We start from the raw sequence: 12,098 nt of genomic DNA, 5'->3' as shown, positions 1-12,098 counted from the left end.
TGCGTATGTATGTATGTATGTGTGTGTGTATATAAAAGATTTATTTATTTGAGAGAGAGGGAGAGAGCCCGCGTGCATGTACCTGTTAACAGGATGGGGCAGAGGGAGAGAGAATCTCAAGCAGACTCCCCACGGAGCATAGAGGCCCACATGGGGTTCAATCTCATGACCCTGAGATCATGACCTGGGCTGAAATCAAGAGTCAGATGCTTAACCAACTAAGCCACCCAGGTGCCCCATATCCATGTATGGTTTTTAGAATCCCCTATAGAAAGAAAAAGGAAAGACTATAATAGCTATGTACAGGAATGATTTATTAATAAGGATTGGGTGATTACTGGAGAGAAACATCAAACAAAAGAATCTAAAACCCACAGGTGATTAATTTATAAAACAACAGAACCAATATATACAATCACAGGCATTTATGATACATATATGTTTACTTGTTACAATGCAGCCTTGAAAATGGGCAAGATAATGTTGAAGAATGGTTAGCAACTCCCCTTATTAGACTGGGCCAAGACTTGGCATAAGATACCAAAAGATGCCGAAGTTAACCAAAAGGGAATCCAGCCAGTGCCAGTCTGGTGAGTTTTTTTTTTTTTTTTTAAGATTGTATTTATTTATTTGACAGATCACAAGTAGGCAGACAGACAGGAAGAGAAGTTGGGGGAGGGAAGCAGGCTCCCCGCTAAGCAGAGAACCCGATTTGGGGCTCGATCCCAGGACCCTGAGATCATGATCTGAGCCGAAGGCAGAGGCTTAACCTCCTGAGCCACCTAAGCGCCCCAGTCTGGTGAGTTTGATGCAAGAAAAAACCAAGATAGAATCCATTTCTGAGACATGCTGAGCCACAGTCACAGAAAGGAAAGGGTGTGACTGATAGGTCAGGGAGTAAGTCTAACCAGGAAAGAAACCTCTATGAGCCAAGGAGATTTTCCTCATTCAGGTACAGAATAATTATTGAATAATCCAGAATAATACCTAGCTCCCTGGGAATAACCACCAAACTGATTGCTAAAAATGAACTAAAAATTCTCCCATGGGAACATCTAAGAAAAAGTAGAATATCTTTAGGCAACTGAGAGAGAGGAGTTTGGTGGGGTGGAGAGTGTATTTATATAAAGTAAGCGAAGGAACAACTTCACAAATTTCTGAGATACCGTCAACTTTTGTACTATATCCTCTATCCCTACTTAGGGGGTAGAGGAGTAAGAGGATGGACAGAAAAAAACACAATTCTCTTCTCCTTCCCAGTAGTATCAAACAATTAAAAAAAAAATACTTAGGATTGGGACACCTGGGTGTCTCAGTCAGTTTAGCGGCTGCCTAAGGCTCAGGTCATGATCCCAGGGTGCTGGGATCTAGCCCTGCATCAGGCTCTTTGCTCAGCAGGGAGCCTGTTTCTCCCTCTGCCTGCCATTCCCCCTGCTTGTGCTCTCTCTCTGACAAATAAAATCTTAAAAAAAATAAAATACTTAGGATCAAAAAGCATCTCGCATGTTCTGTTTTAGAGTACTGAGAGGAAGTGAGGAAAGAAAACTGGGAAGGAGAGGGGCGCCTGGTGGCTCAGTGGGTTAAGCCTATGCCTTTGGCTCAGATCATGATACCAGGGTCCTGAGATTGAGCCCCATATCAGGCTCTCTGCTCAGTGGGGAGCCTGCTCCCCTCTCTCTCTCTGCCTGCTGCTCTGCCTACTTGTGGTCTCTCTCTGTCAAATAAATAAATAAAATCTTTAAAAAACAACAACAACCTGGGAAGGAGAAACATAGACTGAAAAACTGAACTGGTGGAAGCTGGCAGACGGACATGGCCAATTTCTTAGGAACAGCAAGGCATGAATGAAGAGTTACATAAGGAGCTATTTCCACACAGAGAAGGGTCTGAGGCTTTAACCAGCAGGGCAGCCATTTGTTTTCTAAGTAGCTAGTACTCTTATCTTCAATATTCCAAATTAATAAGCTTGTGCTAAACTACTCAAACAATTAGACACTTTCCCCAAGAACACGTCAACAGAAGGATCAAGAAGAGCAACCGCTGCCTTTCTTTTACGCTGAAAATACTGGAGCACTGATGCTAAAGCTCACACACTTTTTCTAAAAAAAAATAAATCAGATAAAAAGTGACCCAAAGGTCAAAGTGGTGAATTTTGTTTTTTTTTCCTCAGGTTATACAACACAAATCTGTTGCTCTTTTAAGAGCAACACTCATGCATCCACATATTAGTAAATTTATTTTATATTTAATTTAAAGCTTTAAAAGATAAAATACGAAGTTATTGTTGCTCAATACCTTATTTTACATCGCTATCTGAGAGACAAATTACTAATAAATACTTAGTTTTAAACACGAGAATATATATGTTAGGAGTCCATTGGAAAGAAAAAGTATTTTGAAAATTGGCTAATAAGCAAAAGATATCAACTAAGATTATTAAGAATTAAGTAGTCCCAACTACTACCTTGGAACCTGGGCATCTCTTAGCTTCTGGTCACTTATATGTACTAAATATAACCAAAAAAGATGAGGACAAATTGAGAAATGTTCTTATTCTAAAGCACTCAAGGAAAATGCCTGCGAACATAGCTCCTACCAATCTTTTATAAAACCAAAGAGAGGAATAGGACCAATGGCATTGCTTGGTCAATCTTTCTGAATTGAACACACACCTAACTAAAGCTGTTATTAATAATACCTTCTGCTAGGCTTCATATTAATGATAGATATTTTATAAATTTTATTTTAAGTTAAACTGTAATTTAATTACCATAGCAATTCACTTTCTTAGACTCTTATTTTAAAAACATGTTTATAGTGGACATTTATTTAAAGCTGTCTCTGTAGCCTAAGACTCTCACCTTTAAGTCTACTGTTCATCTCTATTCAAATTCCTAGCTCTTATTAGAAATGAAAAATATTAATAATAAATATAAAAATAAAGGAATAAAATAAAGAAGAATAAAAAGACACTAATGTTTACTAAGCATTAGCTTGTGCCAGGCATTATTCTCATTGCTGTGTCTGATGTACAAACTGAAGTTTGACCAAGTATGTCTAAGGTTTCAGAGCTCCTACTGAGAGATTTTCTTCCTAAAAATTTTATTTATTTATCAGACAGAGAGAGAAAGCACAAGCAGGGGGAGTGGCAGGGGCAGGCAGAGGGAGAAGCGGGGTCCCCGCTGAGCAAGGAGCCCAATGTGGGACTCGATCCCAGGACCCAGAGATCATGACCTGAGCCGAAGGCAGACGCTTAACTGACTGAGGCACTCAGGCATCCATCCTAATGAGAGACTGAAGAGGGTTTTAATTCAGCATTCATTTCCAGAAACCACTCTCAATTAGTACAACATAACACTGTCAGTCTAAATTCTCCCCTTAGCTTTGAAAAGTAGAAAAAAATTTTTTTTCCTGAGTCTATGAAAGAGTGTTCACCAAACAAACTTATAACATAAATGTGATTCAGAGGTAAGATTTTCAACTCACGTGAAAATTTTTTAAGAACAGTAGAGGGGCACCTAGGTAGCTCTGGCGGTTAAGCATCTGCCTTCAACTCTGGTCATGATCCCAGGATCCTGGGATCAAGCCTCACATTGGGCTTCCTGCTCAGCTTCTTCCTCTGTCTCCCACCCCCACTTGCGCGCGTGCGCACTCTCTCTCTATAATAAATAAAATATTTTAAGAAAGAACAGAAGAAAGAAATGTTTATATATGTAAATAATTGATATATTTAAAACACTCTTGGCAATTCATTGCAAGATTCCCCAAAAACCTCTCTGGACCAAGCTTTTATCCTGATTTCTTATTCTTAAGAAATAATAACAACTCTCCTTAAAACCATTAATAAGAAAATAAATTCCAAGCTGTCACTAATTGAAATGTGTGACCCTTTCCTTTTTGAGGCAGCTAGCAAGAAGGGAATGAGGTATATAAAGAACTGATGTCACATCTCTTTTGTTTTTTGATGACTACATATGGCACGGACCACTAAAGAGACTGACAATCTACCAAAATGAAAAAATATTTTTAAAGGAAAAGTCATGCTTTCCACATCACTATATCCCTCTAAAGAAAATATTAAGATGTATGTGAAAAAAAATCATTGAATAATTTTATTGTATAAAAATTTATTAAAGCAGTACATTAAATTAAGAGGCCTCAACTATATAAATACCAGAAATAACAATTCAATCCATTTCACTACAAATATGCAAAACTAAAAAAACCCAAAATGACCATTTTTTACATGATACAAGCATACTGACCAAATTAAATCAGAGCTTATAATTAAGACAAAATGTACTTATTAAGAATTGTATTTCAACATCAGAGGAAATAAAGATAAGAAGGAGAGAAAAATGTGGTCCAATAAGTAAATCAATTCTTCCACCAAAGTGTTTCATTAGCTTAAAAGTACACATTCATTAATTGCCTATAACTCCTTGAGGAGTAAAACATATATAATCTATCTTCTATATATAAAATTATAACTATATACCTAAAAAAGACCTAAAATCTTGAGTCTAAAATGGAGACAAAAATTCTACAATGAGGGGTGCCTGGGTGGCTCAGTGGGTTAAAGTCTCTGCTATTACAATGCATAATTAAATTACAGTTTGTCCTGGGATTGAGCCTCGCATCGGGCTCTCTGCTCAGCAGGGAGCCTGCTTCCCTCTCTCTCTCTCTCTCTCTCTCTCTGCCTGTCTCTCTGCCTACTTGTGATCTCTGTCTGTCAAATAAATAAAATCTTTTAAAAAAAAATTCTACAATGAAACTGAAAAGAAAAACTGTATTTTTAAAAAGTCATGCATGAAACCTTTTTAAAAACAAATTAGGATCTAATGTGGAAATCTAGACAATATACAGACACATAAAAATAAATAATTCAGGAATAAAATGGCATGATCAGAAAACTAGAAAAAAAGCACAAAATCTATTTACAGCTAACACTAAGGTTAAATAGCAGGGGAATTAGCTGTGGAACAGAATGTTAACCTTTAAAGCCTCAATAAAGTGAAAATGTAACTCATAAAAATTGAGAAATTACATTTTGAGGGAAATAATGTCCTAATTTTTCATAAAAGGAATTAACAAGTTTATCAAAAAGTGGGACCTGGAGTTAAAAAAACAAACATAATGACCTGAAACCCTTAACTGCTCCCCCCTCACACCCACAACCTCATTCCACAACTAAGAGGCAGCTCATGGGAACTCATATTTTTTTCTGGAAAAGAAGCACTTATTTGACACTAAACAATTCTTTCCATTTTCTTTCTTCTGTTAATTGAAGTAAATTAACCACACTTGTATTTATTCCCTATAATGGTGGCCTAAGTTATTTAGATCAAAGCTCCCACAGAAAACTATAAAAGCTGAATAAAATCTTAAAAGTATCAAAAAGACCACAAGACAATAAGTAATCACCAATCTCCAAATATAGGGAAAACAAAAATCTGTGAGGTCATGCATCAATCCAGAGAAAATGAGACACCCTGTTTAGACAATCTCCCAAAGAAAGCAGTGGGGAAAATAAACAGAACTCAAAATCCTGCACAAGGTGGAAAGCGTAAGAGGAGTCTCTTACCATAAAAAATTAACATCCCAAAGGACTGTACTCCCAAGGTGAGTGAACAGGACGTGGAAAAGTCCACAATAAATCATAACTGGAATGACCACAGGTCCTAGATTTCCCAAGACAGTCTGGATTATAACACTTCTTTTTACCTCTCAAAAACGTTCCAGTTGGATGGCCCGTTACATGGTCACCCTAACGATCAAACTGGTTTCAATCCTCTGGCTATCCTACCAGAAAAATGTCAAGCTTTGAACATGGTTTAAATGTGGCTGTGGTAGACTGACTCTGAAGATGACTGCCAAAAACTCCTCCTTGTGTACATCAGGAAGATTCTCAGAGATTCAACAAGGACCAAATAGGACATCTAGAAATGGCAAAACAGTAAGTAACATTTAAACCTCACTGGTTGAGATTAGACACAACAGAAGAAAACTTCAGTGAGCTGAAATACAGCATAGCACAACACAGCATGAAAAGAAGAAAGCTAGAAAACTCAGAAAAGAGATATAAAAGGTAGAGTGAAAAGGCTGAGCATCTATTTAAAACATTTAGTTTAATCAGTCTCAGAAGGAGGGAAAAAAAAGAAATGGAACAGAGGCAACATTTAAAGGGATGGCTTCTGAAATTTTTCAACTTCACGAAAGAGCAATCAACAGATACAAGAGGCTCAATGAATCCCAGGCAGCTTACGTAAAAAGAAATCTCCACTTACATATCATATTAACACTGTAGAAATGAAATATAAAGAGAAAAATTTCAAGTAGCCACAGAGAATAAAAAGATTACTTTAAAAGAAGAAACAAACTAAGCAGAATTCTCCATGACAAAAACAACTGAAGGCTGTGACTATCTTCAATGAGTTGAAGGAAAGTATCTATCAGCCTAGAATTCTACACTCAGCAAAAACACAAATTACCAGTATCAGGAATGAAGAACAAAGGCATTATTACGAATTTTATGGACATCTTAAAAGAAAACAAGTAGAAATTCATTCTAATAAATTTGACAATTTAGATAAAATGAAGAATGTCAAAATTCACCAAAATGACACAAGAAGATAGAGGAAATTCAAACAGTCCTATAAATAAATCGACTTCCTGTCAAAAACTGAGAAGGGTCTGACATTTTACCCAAGTTACTCAAAAACTAACAAGTTATCCCACCACAATTTCATAGATGCCTGCAGAAGATAGGAGACTCCTAGACCAGGGGAAAAGGATTTCATTATTCACCACAAAGCAGACAGCATGATTTTTACATTTGTATCCAGTTCCTTTTGCCTCTGCTATCTGCCCATGGCAGCAACCTACAAGAGGCTCAGGTAGATAGTATGTACACAGAGGATATGGGTCACAGATGAAGAGCCCCAAGCTCAGAAAACTACCGATCTCATATCGAGGCTGCCAGCAAACCTAACAACCTTTGCCCTGTAGAAAGACCCTATTTCTGTATTTCAAGGCTTTTTGTTATATAAACATTCTTAAAAGGATAGTCTGAGATAAAAGCTGTCACAAGATGTGTAGAAATGCTATACAGATTTGCTCCCCAACTCCATACTTTAAAAACTGCCCACAAAGAAAATTCCATTTCTAGTTAGACTAATCAGTGAATTCTGCTAATTGTTTAAGGAAGAAATATACCCGGTCTTATAAAAAATCATCTTCGTAACAAGAAAAGGATCACTTCCCCAACTCATTTTATGAGTATAGTGTAACCTCGATACCAGAACTTGATAAAAACATTAGGAGAAAGGAAAATTATGGGTCAAGTAAATTCATGAACATAAATGTAAAAATATGAAACAAAAGATAAGCAAACTGAATCTAGCAATATTAAAAGTATTACAAGTCAAAGCCAAGTTAGTTATTCCAGAAATGGAAGTTTGATTAGCAATTTTAAAAATCAATATAACTTTCCACATAAGTAAATTTTATAATATCAATAGATCTTGAGACAGAAAAAATATTTGATAAAATTCATTATTCATTCATTCATTGGCATGCTTATTAGCAAATTAGGAAGAAACAGGAATTTCCCTAATCTGATGAGGACTACCTACCCAAAACAACCAACTAACTAGAACCTACAGCAAACATAAAGATGAAATGTTAAACAGACATGACCCTATTAATATCCTCAACTAGTACAATAATGCAAGAAAAAGAAATGAAAGGTATAGTATTTGGAAAGAAAGACACAAAACTGAGGTTTTATTTGCAGATTTTTATGATTACATAGGTATGAATTTTTTTTTAATTTATAAACTAAAAAAAATTTATAGATAAACTATTAGAATGAATAAGGCAGTTAAAGAAGGTTGAAGAGCACAAGGTCAATATTAAAATTCAACTGTATTTCTATATTCCAGAAACAAAGTGATGACAATCTTTTAAAAGAGGTACTTTAGTGTCAAAAATATCAAATATCTAGAAATGATAAAAGTGTATAAGATATCCAAAGAAAAAACTATAAACTTTACTGAGAAAAATTAAAGACCTCACAAGGGCACCTGGGTGGTGGCTCAGTCGGCTGAGTGTCTGACTTTTGGTTTCAGCTCAGGTCATGATCTGAGTCCTGAGATTAAGCCTGTGTTGGGCTCTGTGCTCATTAGAGAGCCTGCCTGAGATTCTCTTCCCCTCCCCTTATGTCCCTCCCCACTGCAAGCTCTCTCTAAAATAAATAAATAAATAAATCTTAAAAAAAAAAAATTAAAGACCTCACAAATGTTCATATATTACAAAGTCAATAAAAGATGCTAATTTTTCCTAAGTTGCTATACAGAACAATACAATTCCAATAAAAAATAAACCAGTCAAGTGCTTATGGAAGATAAGATGATTCTAAAATTTACACAGAAATGCTGAGAGGCCAAAAATAACCAAGATACTCCTAAAGAACAGGATGGCAAGGGGCTTCCTGTCCTAGATATCAAGACTTAGTACAAGGTACAGTAAGAAAGTTGTTTGGTACAGCACAAGGATAAATGAATCAACTAATGGAACAGATAGGGAATCTAAAAACAGACTTCTGCTTCAATAAATACCTATGGCAAAGGTGGCAATGCATAACAGTGAGAAAAAGATAGTTGTCTAAAATGTACATGATAATCATCAATATTGAGGAAAAATAAAATTTGACTCCTATCTCACACCATACAGAAAAACCAATTCCAGGTAGACTGCAGATCAAAATGTGAAAGACAATACAAAAAAACCTTCTGGAAAACGGTATGAGAATACCTTTATGGTCTTGGGCACTGCAATGGGACACAAAAACCTCAAATCATAAAAGATTAATAAAATGGAATGTACCAAAGATAGTAACTTCTGTTCATCAAAGTCACCTTTAAGAGAATGAGAAGGTGAGTCACAGAATAAAAGACACTTATAACCATATAACTAAGGGCTACACCCACAATTTACAAAGAACTACAACTCAAAAAGAAGAAGTCAACCCAATAAAAAATAGGTAAGAGATCTCAACAAGCATTTCATAAAACAGGAAATCCAAATGGACAATAATGAAAAGGACTCAACTTCATTAGAAATCAGGGGAATGTCAAATCAAACCACAATAAGAAATCACTACACATCCATTTTTAACAGTTAACCTTAAAAATAATAATTGGACTATACTACTGGAGAAGAGCTGAAACAAAATAACTCACAGTGCTGATGGAAATATAAACTGGTATAACTCCTTTGAAAAACAGTTTGGCAGGGGTGCCTGGGTGGCTCAGTGGGTTAAAGCCTCTGCCTTTGGCTCAGGTCACGATCCCAGGGTCCTGGAATAGAGCCCTACATCGGGTTCTCTGCTCAGCGGGGAGCTTGTTCCCCGCCTTCCCCCGACCCCCTACTGCTGCCTGCCTCTCTGCCTACTTGTGATCTCTGTCTGTCAAATAAATAAATAAAATCTTAAAAAAAAAAACACCAAAACACAGTTTGGCATTACCAAAATAAATAATAGAAAAAATTAATACGTCCTATGACCGAAGCCCACAGTTAGGAATATGCCTTTTAAAAATCTATGAACTGGGGCAATTGTACAAAAATGCGATAGCAGCACTGGTAATGAGCCACAAATTATAAACACCTCAAATACCCACCAACAGTAAAAATTAAACTATGTTAAATACACACTTTGGAATACAGAAAAAAATTTAATAAGCTACTGCTATATACAACATTAATCAGTCCTAGAAAATAGTGTTCAGTTAAAAAGCAATGCAAAAAAGAATGCATTTTGTATGATTCTTTTTAACAATCAAAAATGAAGTAAAAAATACTGCAAAGGGCAATGGCCACGGTCGCCAAACTGTGGAAAGAACCAAGATGCCCTTCAACGGACGAATGGATAAGGAAGATGTGGTCCATATACACTATGGAGTATTACGCCTCCATCAGAAAGGATGAATACCCAACTTTTGTAGCAACATAGACGGGACTGGAAGAGATTATGCTGAGTGAACTAAGTCAAGCAGAGAGTCAATTATCATATGGTTTCACTTATTTGTGGAGCATAACAAATAACATGGAGGACATGGGGAGATGGAGAGGAGAAGGGAGTTGAGGGAAATTGGAAGGGGAGGTGAACCATGAGAGACTATGGACTCTGAAAAACAACCTGAGGGTCTTCAAGGGGCGGGGGGTGGGGGGTGGGAGGAGGGCATGTATTGCATGGAGCACTAGGTGTGGTGCAAAAAAACAATGAATACTGTTACGCTGAAAAGAAATAAAAAAAATATTGCAAAGGAATGAAGATTTAAATGCGAATTATGAAAGAAAAATAAAGGGATTATCATAAATGTCAATGGTAACAGTTCCCTCTGTGGAGGAAGGAGTACAGTATGATGGAAGAAGGATAAGATACCCAGCAGCTTCTAAAGGGCTGGACATGTTCCATTTCAACTGTTTGTGTTAATGTGTCTTTCCTGTATTTGTTAGGCTCACTTTTTAAAATGTTTTTTAAATTATTTATACTTATTTTTAAAAATAGCCACTCTGGAAAATTTTGGCAGTTTCTTATAAAATTTAACATGTAATTATCATATGACCCAGCAAATGCACTCTTAGGCATTTATCCCAGAGAAATGAAAACTTGTGTTTACACAAAAATCTATACACAAATGTTCATAGCAGCTTTATTTGTACTAGCAAAAAATGGGAAACAACACAGATGTCCTTCAACAAATGACTATACTATGATTCCTCCATACCATGGAAATACTCAGTGAGAGAAAGAAATGAACTACTGACACATGCAAAACCTTAGATGAATGTCCAGGGAATTTAAGTGGCGGGGGGGAGCACTTATATAACACTTATATAGTATTTTTTTAATGATAAAATTATAGAAATGGAAAACAGACCAATGGTTACCAGGGGTTAAGGATGGGGTGGGGGAAAGCAGGAGATGGGGCTGGGAGGAAGGTGGCATGGTTACAAAAGGCTGAAACAAGGAATCTTTGTGGGAATAGAACTGTCTGTACCTTGACAGTGGTGGCGGGTACAGGAAACCACACGTGGTAAAATTGCATGGAACTAAACACACGCATGCATACACATCAGTAAGTAAAAGTAAAACTGGGGAAATCTGAGTGTCAGTGGACCATATGGATGTCAACACCGATGCAGCAGACTGTGCAGTACTACAACGGATTGTATTATAGTTTGGCAGTATGTTAGCATTGAAGGAAACCTGGGTAAAGAAAACAAAGGATCTCTACATTACTTTTTACAGCTTCATATGAATCTACAATTATCTCAAAATAGAAGTCTAACCAAAGTAACTGAAGAAATAGGACACATAACTTCTCTCCCCCTACACCCTTATTTCTGGGTCTATGTAGCTCTATGATGTCTAGCTGCAATATTAACCAAATGATAATTATTTACTTCTTGGTAGTAGGAACTCAAGGTGATTTGAATGTTTCTGTACTGTTACAATTTTTTTTAATGAACATCTTTTTTAAAAAAGATTTCATTTATTTATTTGTCAGAGAGAGAGAGCACGTGCACAAGCAGGGGAAGCAGCAGGCAGAGGGAGAAGTGGGATCCCCATGGAGCAAGGGAACCGACATGGGACTTGATCCCAGGACCCTGCGATCACAACCTGAGCTGAAGGCAGGCGCTCAACCAACTGAGCACCCAGGCGCCCAACATCTCTCTTTTTATACAAATAACAAGTCATTACTTAATCTTTTAAAAAGGCAATATAGCATAAAACTTATACTCTAAAATTAGAAGACAAAAAAAATTTTTAAAGACCTAAATGAATGCAGACATCCATGTTCATGGCTTGGAAACAACACTGTTAAGATGAGAATATCCTCCAAGTTGATCTATAGATTCAATACAATCCTTACCAAAATCCCAATTGGTCCTTTTTGCAGAAATTAACAAGCTGATCCTAAAATTCACATGGCAACTCAAAGGACCCAGAAGAGCCAAACAATCATGAAAAAGAACAAAGCTAGAGGATTCTCAACTTTTCCTATTTTAGAACTTCCTACAAAAGCTAGTAA

General features: G+C 36.5%; 1 protein-coding gene across 2 annotated transcripts in view; it reads right to left on the bottom strand.

The window, feature by feature from the left end:
* GTF2F2 (general transcription factor IIF subunit 2) overlaps window positions 1-12,098 on the bottom strand; it is a 149,932-nt gene that overhangs the window by 88,867 nt on the left and 48,967 nt on the right. The gene's annotated exons all lie outside the window — the stretch shown is intronic.

The sequence above is a fragment of the Lontra canadensis genome, unplaced genomic scaffold (genome assembly GCF_010015895.1).
Source record: "Lontra canadensis isolate GAN:19392208 unplaced genomic scaffold, GSC_riverotter_1.0 scaffold51, whole genome shotgun sequence".
NCBI lineage: Eukaryota > Metazoa > Chordata > Mammalia > Carnivora > Mustelidae > Lontra > Lontra canadensis.
This window is presented reverse-complemented; position numbering and strand designations above follow the sequence as displayed.